The sequence below is a fragment of the Choristoneura fumiferana genome, chromosome 7 (assembly GCF_025370935.1).
Source record: "Choristoneura fumiferana chromosome 7, NRCan_CFum_1, whole genome shotgun sequence".
In the NCBI taxonomy this organism is placed as follows: domain Eukaryota; kingdom Metazoa; phylum Arthropoda; class Insecta; order Lepidoptera; family Tortricidae; genus Choristoneura; species Choristoneura fumiferana.
The window spans coordinates 16,299,516-16,311,274 of record NC_133478.1 but is presented as its reverse complement, the minus strand read 5'-3'; positions in this window follow the sequence as shown (position 1 = coordinate 16,311,274).

Sequence of the window (11,759 nt, the reverse complement as noted above, 5' to 3'; positions counted from 1 at the left end):
ATAGTACAATAACAGGTAGTCTTTGTAGTTATAACTAAAATAAGATAATTATTTTGTAATCGTGTTTGCACGTGGCCCGTTGACTTATTTTAAAAATGGGAAGAAAAACAATTGTTCACCTGCTGCATAAAAAGATGAGTTAATTTATGAAGTGAAGATACGTGGTGAAACAGCAGTTGATTCTTACCCTCTTAAAGACACAAATTCGAAGTTAGCAAACAAAATACCTACTGATGAGATAGACTCCTTCTTAGGTGACTTATCAGTTGAGTTCCAGTGTATAGCTGATAAATTGGTCGAATTGTCGAAATTGACTGCTGACGCGCGACTTTCCTTGAAGAACCTGAACAGAATCCAGGCCCTGAGTAACCACTTATTTCATAGATTGGGGCGTTTGCAACCAACAACCCCAGATGACTGTGAGTTGTTATACCGAATTAAATAAAAACATACAGTGATTACTCAGAGGGTGGACAATTTGTTCAGATGTACAAGAGTAGCCAGACTTACAGGACGAAGATGAGCCCTCTCTAAACATGAGTCAACGCACACTCAGGTTCAGTCAGGTTGTTAATGTGTCTTGTAATAGGAATAAGGGTTTTCACACATTGAATTTGAAGTTTAATGGGAAGACAAGTGTTGTTGCGTTCATAGAACGCTTAGAGGAGTTATGTCAAAGTAGGCATATTTCAAACGATGAACTATTTGCTTCGGCTATTGAATTGTTTATTGAGGAAGCCTCTTTTGGTACCGCGGCGTGCAATGAGGTTCGTGGTGGAGTGACTTAAAAAAGCTCCTTCTAGAAGAATATTGCCATTCGATTTTGACTATAGATTAATGCAGGAAATCCGTACACGTACACAGGTCCCGAAGAAAATATCACTATTTATTTAAGTATAATGAAAATTTACTTTAATAGACTGAGGAAACCATTAGTGAAGAAGAACAGTTTAACAATGTAAATACGGAATAAGGCCATTCTATTCGTCACAATTAGCGCTAACTCGAATTAATTCGTGGTCGGAATTGAAGGAACACTGTAGGTTATTGGAACATGCTAAATATCGAGTGGGGGCGTTCAAAGAGCCGCCTCCAGTGTCGAATGGGTGTGTGCCCCGACTTAGCTTGTCAGTCACACAATAGGCAGACCTATATGACAGTGGATGCGGTTATCAATAACCCCAACGAGCTCTTCTGTGTTCAGTGTCGGTTATGGTGCACGTATTGAAGGATTGATTTAGGGCACCAAAGTCCATATTATGTTATCGATGTGGAGAAAAAGGGAGTTACAATGCGTGATTGCCCCAGATGTACCGCCGGTCCGTCACGTGGTCCAAAAAACGAGTAGGGGTGGGCCGGGACTTTGTCCCGCCTGCAATGCATAAAAAATTTGTGCACGGCAGGAGGGATAAACCCCTGGTTCACGTCATAGCTGGGTAATGACCATCGACCATTTAAAAACGTCTCCATTTACGGATCTGTGCATGGTGGCTTGCTTGACTCGGGTTCAGAAATATCTATAATAAACAATAACATTTTACACAGTTTACCCAATCACGTCACTAGGTACAGGTCACACGATCTCGACGTAATAAAAACAGCAAACGGCTCGTCGTCTCCCGTCACTGGTTATGTATACCTACCGGTTACGGTTGACGTTAAGACTGTTGTTGTCAAGTTTATTATCATACCCGGCGTGACGACGGACTTGTTATTAGGTATTAATTTTTGGAGGGCCTTTGTATAGCTCCGGAGGTCCTCGCGTTATGTGGCACGGTTCCCGAGAGGAACGTTAGTGATTGTGAGGTTTCTGAGGTTCATTTGAGTGACTTTGATTCTCTTAATGAGATTCAAAAGTGTCAGGCGTTAGAGGTTATACAGAAATTTGAAAACATTTCTGCGGAGCGTAAAGGTTTAGGACGCACCAATCTCATTGCACATACAATTGATACGGGTGATGCCGTACCCATTAAACAACGTTTTATAGGATGTCACCCGAAAGGTTAAGGGAACTTAACCGACAGTTAGACGAGATGTTGCGCGACGACCTAGTAGAGCCTAGCACTAGCCCATGGAATAGTCCCGTCACTTTAGCACCTAAAGCGGACGGTTCTCTTCGATTTTGCTTGGACAGTCGCAAACTTAATGATGTTTCCAAACACGACTCTTACCCCTTACCGTATATTTCACAAATATTAGATAGCTTGAAAGAGGCCAAATATTTAACATCAATAGACTTAAAGTCGGCTTTTCATCAAATTCCGTTACATCCGTCTTCGAAAGAAAAGACTGCATTTACAATTCCTGGCCGCGGTCTATTTCAGTACAAAGTGATGGCTTTCGGTTTGACTTCAGCGCCAGCTACGCAGCAGCGTCTGATGGATCGATTGTTTGGACCCGAGTTTGAAGGCAAGGTCTGGTCATACTTGGACGATCTAATCTGTGTGTCGGCCACCTTTGAGGAACATTTGGCTCTGCTGCGTGCCGTGGCTGCTCGTTTTGAAAAGGCGAATCTTACAATAAATCTGGCCAAATCAAGTTTTTTCCGTAGTCAATTGAAGTACTTGGGCTATGTAGTTGACCGGCATGGGTTAAGAACGGATCCCGATAAAATTAGTGCTATCAAAAATTTCCCCACCCCCGCCTCTAGAAAGGATGTGAAGCGTTTTCTAGGAACCGCCTCCTATTACAGACGCTTCATTAAAAATTTTAGTTCAATTGCGGGACCACTAAACGCTCTCACGTCTACGCGCAAAGGCGCCCCGCCTTTTGATTGGTCCGCTCAGGCTAATAAGGCTTTTGAAGATTTAAAAACCGCTTTAAACAAGTGCCCCGGTTCTGGCTTGCCCAGATTTTGACCAACCTTTTGCCGTTCACTGCGACGCTTCCGATTTCGGGATAGGCGGTACCTTAACGCAGACTTGTGATGGTGAAGAACATCCGATTGCCTTTTGTAGTCGCGCACTAACACCCTGCGAGCGTAACTACTCTGCTACAGAAAGGGAAGCACTAGCGGTGGTGTTCGTGGTAGAACATTTCCGCCCATACCTAGAGGGAAGCAAGCCATTAAAATCTTCACGGACCACGCCAGTTTGAAGTGGTTTTTGAATTTGAAGAACCCTAGCGGTCGATTGGAGAGGTGGGGCTGTCGCTTGTCACCTTATAATTTCACAATAGAACATAGGCGCGGTATCGATAATGTGGTGCCTGACGCGCTCTCCAGAGCGGTGCCAGTATCCACCTTGGAACCCGCGACAAATGATCCGTGGTATTGTGACATTTATAAGCGTTGTCGTGATAAAGCTAGGAGTTGTCCAAATTTTCAAATTATTAACAATAAGCTATTTCGATATACCAAGTCAAAGAGTAAACTGCGATCAGACTATGACTGGAAGGAGGTTGTTCCAAGTGACTTAAGACATGCTATTCTAATGGGGAACCACTCAGAGCCAACGGCAGCTCACTTAGGAATAGCCAAAACCTACCAGAGGTTGAAGTTGCGTTATTTTTGGCCTGGTATGTACCAAGATACAATCAAGTTTATTTCCGAATGTGACGTTTGCAACGCTTATAAATGCCCCAATGTTAAGACACCGGGGTTAATGGGTAGTGCTAGGGTCTGCTCGCGTCCATTCCAGTGTCTCAGTATTGATATTGTTGGGCCTTTACCTATGTCTAGGATGCAAAATACTAACCTGCTTGTGGTGTCGTGTTATTTCACAAAGTATTGCTTATTGTTTCCTTTACGCCGTGCCACCGGTAAGGTGATAGCGCAACGGCTCGAGGATCATGTGTTTCTTGTCCATGGAATTCCACAAACAATTATGTCTGACAATGCTTCTAACTTTTGCGGCCACGAGGTTCAGTCATTATACCGCAAATATCAAATACCTCAAGTACATTTTGGACCTGTTTATACGCCTCAGGTTAATCCCGTAGAGAGACAAAATCGGACTATTTTGACAGCTGTCTCTAGTTTTGTCGGTACCGACCATCGTACCTGGGACGTTAATATACACAAAATTCAATTTGCAATAAATACATCTGTGAGTTTAGCTACGGGTTATACCCCTTTCTTTTTAGTGCATGGACGTGAGGCTGTGGCTGATGGTAGTATTTACAAAGATTTCGAAGACCTTAATGAAATTATCTTTTCGTCACGTAGTGACCTTTACAATAATTTGGGCGAGCTTAAACAGGTGTTTGCTGAGGTTAAGGAGGAGTTAACGAAGGCTCACCAAATAAATGCTAAATACTACAATCAGCGGCGGCGAGATCTGGAGTTTGAGATTGGGGATATTGTGTGGAAACGATCCTTTAAACAAAGTGACGCATCTAAGTATTTTGCATCCAAGTTGGCCCCAAAATATGAAAAATGTCGTGTGGTTAGGAAACTCTCGAAATTAGTATATGAGTTGGAGGATGGGAATGGCAAACCTGTAGGAAAATGGCATATTAAAGATATGAAAGTGGTACCGGAAAGGGGCTGACTCTATGTAGAGCTGGTCGGTAGGATGACAATAGTCGTTACTCGCATCTTATCCCACGGAACAGAAGTGATCCTTTGGAACACCAACTCTTTTATTTTTATTTTTTTACAAATTTCTTTACAGGCATATTTATGCCCTTTTTTTACAAACTTTTTTACTTTAAATTTTAATCGAGTAGGTGGGTGTCGGACGCACGGCCCGCGTCAGTCGCCTTCGCTCGCCGTGCCGCCGACGCCGACTAATCTCGACCCTGGTGGGTCAGTCCCAGCATTGCGTAACAGCATGTGTTACGTTTTTATTGCTATTTCGTTTATTTTTTGTTTGATTTAAGGGTGTGTGAACGTCGGACGCGCGGCCCGCGCTGGTCGCTCTCGCTCGCCGCGCCGCCGACGTTGACCACTCGGTAGCTTAGGCGGGTCTAGCTGACCTTTTTTTGAGAGAGCTTTTGTCGTCAACTCTGGTGGTCCCTCTCCATGTGACGTGGACGTTTCGGTATGTTATACATAACGTTCTCACTATACTTTTATTTTCTAACCTGACTTGAACGGTGATCGCCCTTGCTTGCTGTTTTGTTGAGACCGTGTTGTCTCGAGGGTTTTAAAAAAAAAAAAAAAAAAAATTTTTTTTTTGGTGCAACTTATTTCGTTTCTTGCCGGGGTTTTCAGGTTGTGAGGTAGGAGGTAGCTGGGGGCCAGCTGGAATTTCTCTCCTTTTGTCGGGAAATTCGTCTGGGAGGAGGGGTGTTGTAAGGTTGTCATTTTGACAGGTGACAGCAAGAGTTTTCGAGTCAATGTTTTTTCTGTCCATCTCATAATTCGGCGTTTTTTCATTTGACTTAAGGACATTTAAATTAATCTCCGTTTGTGTAGATCGTTTACAGGAATATGGATTCAATAATTATTTTCTCTTAATGGTTGGTTTTGGAAAGTAAAAATTTGGATTTTGACTCTAGTGATGTCCTTCAAAAAAAAAATCGTACATGGCAACAGTGACAGCTCTACGAGCATGAGGCCGCGTTTTGGGTGAGCAGCCATTTTGATTGATGGTTGAAGAGTAGTTGTGTTCCTAAGTGGGAATTATTTTCTGTTTTGGTGAGTTCCTCTTGATGGACCTGGTAAAGGCGTCTGAATACGCTGTCAGCGTTTCTCTTTACTTATTTTCATTTTTGTTTTCAGTGGGGTTGTGGTGTGTGTGACGTGGAGCGACTCACGTAGTGTCTTCCGGAATTCAGTGGTATGTGGACAAACCGTTGGAGCCCTGCCTCCCCTTTGGGTCGACAACTCTAATCCTCGATCTGCTTGTAGATCGCTGTGGTGTCCAAAGTCTTGCGCCTTCGTGGAGTAGACAGCGTGACCCAGGCGGCGCTAAGCAAGTCTGCATTTCCTCCACGGTGCGTGCTTAACTAATTTCCAAATTTCATGGTGGTCTGTCAACCAGGCTAAGCGAGCTGGTCCCTTCTGTCCTTGAGGGACCCCACTGGAGTTATTTCTAATCCATGATCCGTCCACAGGAGGTGCTAAGACACGGGCTGAAAGTGTGGTTGTTGTGGCTTCGTGTGTGTAGAAGTGTTTCAAGGAGCCCTGGCGGCTGTGGAGCTGGTTGGCCTGCCCAGCGTGGTTTACTGTCGGTGGCGCTGGGACGTCGAGCACGAGGCGGCGTCCTAGAGTGGCCCACAGTGGCCTGCAGCCAGGTTTGGCAGCTTCGGAGCCGAGGTATAGGAGTTACCTTTATTTAGATTATACAGATAGTTAAGTAATCACAAATCACTGGCCAATTGCATTCACGACCCTTAGTTTTCATAAGGAAGTAGGATTTAAATTATACACAGTGTTTGTATGGTTGATGGGAGCGGGATAATTGTGAGTATCCTTACAAATAAACATCTTGTTGCACCAAAACCTTGGTTTAATTCCTCACCTGCAGCGACCCGCTACCCTGTGTAGAAATTTCATTACAAAACATAAACTGAGAAATGGATGCACAGTAAAACTAGAAAAAGAGACCAGCCACTGGGAATCGAACCCACATTTTATTAAGTTTGTATTTTCGAGATGGTTTTCACGGGAATATCCCGATAAAGTAACAAATTAGGAATTCGTGTCTAGACCTGTCCAGCAGTGGTGTAGGGGTTATAAGCACGCAGCACGGATTCGGAGGACCTGGGTTCGATTCCCAGTGCTGGTCTCTTCTGGTTTTTCTGTGTCATCCATGTCTCAGTTTGTATTTCGATAAAATTTTAAAGTTTGTTTTCAGTTACATTAACACCTTGTTATGCTTTATTCGTTGTTTATAACATTTATATTCATAATATTAGTATTAGTATATTTCAATACTACATTACATCCAATTATCATCATCTATAGCCGAAGCCGTCTAAAGCGCAATCACAATCAGCGTGGGACCGTTCCTGCAACGTCGTCCTGTGATTCAAGCTGCAATACCAAGGGTGCACATCTAGTACCTACCTCGTCCGGACAAGAAAACGACGCCTGAAAAGGTGTTCGAGCATGTCACGAGGCGGTACAGGGCCGTTTACAGGGAGCTCAGGTAGAGCTGTCATCATTTCTGCTCATTAAGACTCCAAGTGCCTGCCAAGCACCAGCAGATGTCCTGCGCTTCCGACTTCTGGCCGTAGGGTGTTGTTCCCGTTTTTCAGGTAGCGACGAAGGCGAAGTTCAAAATCTTCTTCCTAGTTTTCTTTTTGAGTAATTTTTTTTTTGTATGTTCTTGAGTTTTTTCTATTTTTGCATTTTTTGTTTATAATTTGAATTTTACAGTGCATTAGTTTTCTAACTGTAATGCTGTAATTTTTTATTGGTTTAATTTTTAATTATTTTTTAATTTTATTTGACATTGTTTGTTTTTTTTTATTTTTTTGGTTTAATTTGGTATTTTATTTAATTCGACATTTTTGTTTTATAGTTAGGATTTATGTTTAGTTTTTGAGTAATGTGTATAAAATTGTAAATTTTCTAATTAATAAACAAATAAATCATCTTATCAGCCATAGGACTTCCACTCAAGAACATACGCCTACCCCATAAAACTTCAGTTGCTTTGGTTGGTAGCGGCCTGCATCTACCGTGAACCTACGGTTTTAACCATGTCATCCATATATCTCATTGGTAAACATCTAATACTCTCGAAAAATAATCATAACTTTAACTGAAAGTCCTAGAACAACTTTCCTAGACATGATCACTCATACACAACCTACTCTACGAAGTTTCCAGAAAACTGTACTTACTTTTATCTGAATTCTGAAGTCTTATTTTAGTATTAAATGATATTGTAACGGATAACTTACGTCTTAAACCGAACTGAAACTGAAACTGAACTAAACTGAACTGTCGCGTGCTCCTGAGAAGAAGGGCTACGAAATAGCCCGAAACATGTCAAGCTAAACTCGGTTTAAGACGTAAGTTATCCGTTACAATATCATTTAATATGAGTGAGTCTCACGGTAGTTTCATGTTCTTATTTTAGTACTTGTACGTGTTTTCTCTGTTATTAAATATATATTTTATAAAAGAAAGCATTTTAAATTATACAATTTTGATGAACCTGACTACAAAGCTTGAGGTCCTGGGTTCGAATAATACAGATAATTATTTAAAATAATAATACGAATAATAGTTGTTTAAATAATACGAATGTTTGTTCTCGGGTCTTGGATGTTTAATGTATTTAAATATGTATTTATCTATATAAGCTTTGCTCTTTAAACTGTAATTATTAAAGAGAAAACACATATTAAGAAAAAATAACCATAAATAAAATAACTATAAACTAACTACCTAACTTAAAAACTTAACACCTACTAAATTAAATCTAAAAAAGGTTCCGTGGCATGGTGCCCAAGAGATAGCTGCCGGCCTTTTGTTCTCCAGTAGTGTCAACCAGGCGCTTTGGCACTTCTTTCATTAATTGTTTTGCTTAGTTAGGGGACTAGGTCAATACGGTATTTAATTATTTTGTATATGTTTTATAAATTAAAACACCACAATGCCTGTTATCGAATATAAAAACAATTTTTAAGCTACCTTTACAAATAACAGTTATAAAGGTTTGAAATTCAAGATTAGACAAAGAAAGACATACTGGCATGTGACGTCACACGCCAGTACCGCCATACTTGCTGCATAGAGAAAACGTTTGAGAAAGAGACAGGTATAAAAAGGTTTTCAAAAAATCACTATAATTCCAATTTTCAACCGATTTAAATTTTCTCTTCGCTAAACACTATCTGTATATCTATATTTTCATAATGATAATATCATTATCAAATACCGTATTGGTGTCAAGTGTCCCATGATATTTATTTAAAACTAAAAATAAAATTATAATACACCATAAACATAAAAAAAACATTCTCTTTTAAACTTAAATCTTAAGCATTAAGCTTTTATGAAAGTAGAAAAAGAAACAATATTTTGAAAATAAATTGCTGAAAACCAAATAAACACGTCTTACAAAAACCTTAAACCCAAAACATTAGGAATATTTAAAAACAATTATTTTTTGTTTTTAAATTACACCCGTTCGAAGCCAAAGCTTGCTTGCAGTCCTGTAAAAAATCAAGCTTACGTCTCCCCGACTAAGCAATTAGTATTATAAAAATTGCTATTGGCAAACTTTTCTCATCTTCATCCTTTCCGCAAAGCTAAGGGGACCTCATAAAACACGAGAGCCCAATAATCTCTATTTATTAAACTATCTAGTAGGATAAAAGGCGATGGTCAGTTTGTACATTACTGACTAACGAGATAAGTTTGTTACGATCCAGCGTCTGATCTTGGCTAATCTGCGGCCTTCGGGGCTGGGATGCGAGAAAAAAAATAAGTATAAGGTAAAGATGCTGACAAACCTGAGCATTTTAATGAACTAAAAGAATTTCTTTGTTCATCCACGACCTTATGATAGTTAAGTTTACGCAAAATATGCGTGTTCATGCAGTTCCTCCACCACACTGTAAGAACACCCACAAATCATACAAACCCATCTATCGCCACCACCACACTACACTGACGCGTTTCGAATCCAGAGCTCATCTTCAGAGCAACACAACCGTGTTGTACCAGATGTTAGACTAAACATTTTAGACTAACACTATTAATGTTATTGTTGACTGAAATAATATCTTATCTTTAAGGCACTGACATGTTTATATTGTATTGCTGATTTCTCTTATTATAATATGTTTGACATGTTATACCTAATTTAATTAATTAATTATTACATTATAATTGTTGACTAAAACTAAATATTGTATACCGTAAATCGGTTGATTATGACGCACTGTTACGAGTAAGTATGTACCTCTATAATTATCGACGATCTGGCAATAAATGGATTTGAATTTGAATTTGCCATTTTGTCACCAAATTAGTTTTAAATATTATTGATTATCAAAATGTATGTTAGTCTTTAAGGTATTTAATGTATGGGCCAAGTTGCCCGAAGTAAATTAATTTATTATTATTATAATACTCTATCTTGTAGTAAAATGACTGTATTGAAGTATCGTGACTATGCTCAAAAAGTTAGCGATCTGTACCACATCCACCCCAACCTAACTCCCACATTCACGTTCCCTCAGAAAACTCCATGTCAGCAACCGAAAACAACTCGAACACAACATATGTCGAGCGAAACACTTCGGTATACGTGATATAATTTAGTTTATCGACCAAACAAGTTAATTAGAGGATAAATGGAAAACGTGCGTGGCCCAGTGTTACGAGTTGCCCAACTGTGAGGATTTCTTCAGGCTATTAGATTATTTTGATGATAAACTTATTAGGGCCTTAACGTGCCTTTCTTCGTACCTTTTTACTTATTAGAGTGTTGTTTTGTTTACATTTGGACGTTGTTTAAGGTTGGGGGTAGCAATAGAATCGTTGGATTAGCTGAAGGCAATCGCTTATTCGTGATAAATTTGTTGTTGTACAACTTTCTGTCTGTTTTGTATTTGAAAATGTAACAAAAATTTACTTTAAATTAAATTTATTTTTTATTTAGAATGCAACTGACTTAGAATAAAACTGACATTGGAGTAATTCGAAATATTCTCATTTTAAAACTTAACCAGATTTTTATAACAATAAAATAATAAAAACAGTGACTAATTCGAGTTTATTTAAACCTTTAGAAATACAAGAATTTAAGAAAAAATAACCATATAAAACTTAACTATAAACTAACTACCTAACTTAAAAACTTAATACCTACTAAATTAAATCTAAAAAAGGCCCCCGTGGCATGGTGCCCAAGAGGCTGGCAGCATTCCCTCGTTGAATGGCGATGGCGATTCGTTGAGAGAGATAGCTGCCAGCCCTTTGGTCTCCAGTAGTGTCGACCAGGCGCTTTTGCACTACTTTAATAAAATTTGGATTAATAGATTTTACCAGATTCTGTTTAATATAAAGTTTATTTTAAAAATTTGAATATATTCAATTGTGTCAGTTTCGTTCTACCAATAAAAGTGCGAGGTACTGTGATAAAATCCTGCCGTCGGTTTAGCTGTATGAACATATTATTTTATTCTTTCAATTTTACACGCAATTATTTGAAGTTTTATAACTTTGCGAAGCGGGGGAGTGTGGATTTCAGTTATTTCACTTTTCATCCAGGCACGGAAGTATTGTTTTTTAACTGTAAGAGCAAAACGAGGGACTTTTCGTGTTATATTTTGAAATGGAACATGAAATTTTGAACATGAACAACATGAAAATTTCCGAACATGTTTGAGAAAATGTACTCATCTTTTAACAAAATAAACTTTGTATATCATCAGATACTGTGTTATTTGATGAAGGTTTACGGATGTTTGGTCGATGTGAGCAAAGCTCCTTAATATTAATTAAAGTGGAGAAGAAGAATGAGTGAATTTATTATTCAAAAAATATTTAAATTGTATTGTTGGCAACACCGAGAACTGTCAGTAATAGTGAATAAAACCGTTGCAAATCATTTTTGCGGGACTTTTTGCTATCGGCGGTCGACGTGTTCACGTGAGCCATTTCGGTTATCGTTCCTTATTTTTTGATTCTGTGTATTGTGTGATTTAGATCATTTATTGCGTGTGACCTATGTGTAGTTCGTTCCTTTCTTTGTAATAAAATAAAGAAAGTGATTTCGATTATCTGCACTTGTTGTTTTAAGTGTTTCTTATAGTATAATAAATGTGTAAGGCACAACTAGTGCTACAAGCGCTGATCATACGCGTGGGCGGTGGATCGACGCGCTGTCGTTCTAAACGAGTAAGAG